At 38.2% G+C, this 2,311-nt stretch overlaps 2 non-coding genes across 2 annotated transcripts; one reads left to right on the top strand and one right to left on the bottom strand.

Moving 5' to 3' along the window:
- Window positions 1–1,342: 1,342 nt before the first annotated feature.
- On the bottom strand, window positions 1,343–1,414 carry trnae-uuc (transfer RNA glutamic acid (anticodon UUC)). The gene has a single exon. It is a non-coding gene; the product is annotated as a tRNA-Glu (tRNA).
- Window positions 1,415–1,814: 400 nt separating this feature from the next.
- On the top strand, window positions 1,815–1,886 carry trnah-gug (transfer RNA histidin (anticodon GUG)). Its single transcript has one exon. It is a non-coding gene; the product is annotated as a tRNA-His (tRNA).
- Window positions 1,887–2,311: the final 425 nt, after the last annotated feature.

Below are 2,311 nucleotides of genomic sequence, written 5' to 3'. Positions count from 1 at the left end.
TCGGCAGCTGATTGGCTCGGCGTTCAGCAGACTCGGTGCTTGATTGGCTGATCCCGCTGCCTGTTAAATCCCTGCTATTTCCACCGACGTTAATTGATAACATCTGGGCCAGTGTGAGATTATATAGAAAAACGCTCCGCCACTTGAATATTTATATTATTTGTACAGTATATATTGACTGCCGTCCACTGTGTGAACGCTGCAAATATAATTACATCATTTATTTATTTTGTAGCAGACGCCCTTATCCAGGGCAACTTACAATTGTTACAAGATATCACATTATACAGATATCACATTATTTTTACATACAATTCCCCATTTATACAGTTGGGTTTTTACTGGAGCAATCTAGGTAAAGTACCTTGCTCAAGGGTACAGCAGCAGTGTCCCCCACCTGGGATTGAACCCACGACCCTCCTGTCAAGAGTCCAGACTACACGTTAGCAATTTGTACCTGCACTGAACCGCTCCATACCTCGCTATATTCAACTCCTGCTCTCAATTATAACTACTTCCAGTGTCTTCTGTTTGATTTAACTCTCATAGGTACCCGTATTCACGTTTTTGTAATTGGTCTTTTTTGAAATCATTCTCATCCATGTATCATGCTTACTACGTGTTCTAACTGGACTTAAACATATAAGCAGATATGTTTAATATGTTATTTACTCTTAGTCAAACCCGCTCTTAAATCTAATTATTTACTATATTCTTTATTTTGCTCTTATTTGAATGGGATCTTATTTTCTTCCTGACTGTATTGTACTTTACAACTGCTCTTATATGTAATGTGATATTTTGTGATAACAATTTTAAGTCGCCCTGATAAGGGGGTCTGCTAAGAAATAAATAAATAAATAAATAATATAATTCGCGTCTCCATATGTTGCTTGTCATAACAAGGCTATATAATATGGTACAGATGTCCGCCTCTCTCCTAATAACAGCTCCCATTCTGCACGCCTTCAGAATGCAAAGCTGTATTACATTTGAAAAATCAGGGTTCAGTACATACTGTATGCATATGAAAATGTAAGAACGCACATACAGACAGATTGAATAGGAGTTCAGATTTGGTGGTGACATCATTCTAACAATGGCAACACTCATATATTCGAATTGAAAGTCGGTGTTGTTAGACTGGCCTCTCGTGGCTTTTTAAGGTACTGCAAGCTATAACCGACAGCGTCTACGCCATTCTTCGCTGGACAATTACAAAGAAGTTTTAAACCACTGTTTTAAATTTTAGGTTCTATATTTATTTATTTATTTATTTATTTATTTATTTATTTATTTATTTATTTATTTATTTAAAAAATAATAATAAAAAAAATTGTCATTCCCATACCGGGAGTCGAACCCGGGCCGCCTGGGTGAAAACCAGGAATCCTAACCGCTAGACCATATGGGAACCTACAATATAACTTCAGCGACAGACCTGCTACAGCTAAATTGGACTGCATTACCTATAAGTGTTTACTGACTAGACCATGACTATAGCTTTATCAAAATAGTTTAAAAGTTAAACCGACTTACCGACGCTTTTCCAACTCGCCTTTGTGCTATAGCGCCTCTATACCGACTGCAGCTAGTCCACAACGCCGCTGCCAGGATCCTTACCAGATGTGAAAAACGTGATCACATCACTCCCCCGTCTTGCCCAGCTGCACTGGCTACCTGATATATCTAGCCTGAAAAAAGGAACCGTATAATGCAAGCAGAATTTAACGTTTGTCAAAAAACGCAGCGCCTGCCTGTTTCAGGAATGTGGTGCAGCAGAGTTCAGAATGCGTCATGCTCCTCAGTAGCTCGCCGTGATCGTATAGTGGTTAGTACTTTGCGTTGTGGCCGCAACAACCCCGGTTCGAATCCGGGTCACGGCAGGAGAAATCCTCGCACGGCAGAGGAGCACAATTTTTATTATTATTATTTTTTATTTAATTTTACGAAAATAAAGCTATTCCTGTTTTTCCAATTAAATCTCTCCTATAATAACAATACTACTACTAATAATAATAATTATTTGTACAGTATCGCCATTTAAAGCTAGCTAGTCAAACGTTCGTTTAGGTGAATTGGAATAACTTAAGAATAATGTACGGTTATTTCTGGGGTTTTTTTTTTTTTTTTTCGGCTGTTTAATTTATTTCTATTGTGCGTTTTACACCTTTAAAAAAAAAACGCCGTTGACGAAGCGGGAGTCGAACCAGATAGCCATATAGTTCTAACTGAGGCTGGCTGTCTTGTAACATCAATACAGAGAATGGTTCTTTAGCGACGTCTAGTGGCTTACAAAGAAATTGCACGA

Source organism: Acipenser ruthenus, chromosome 56 (genome assembly GCF_902713425.1).
Source record: "Acipenser ruthenus chromosome 56, fAciRut3.2 maternal haplotype, whole genome shotgun sequence".
NCBI classification, from domain to species: domain Eukaryota; kingdom Metazoa; phylum Chordata; class Actinopteri; order Acipenseriformes; family Acipenseridae; genus Acipenser; species Acipenser ruthenus.
Note: the sequence above shows the minus strand (reverse complement) of the source record. Positions and strands in the feature narration are given on the sequence as shown.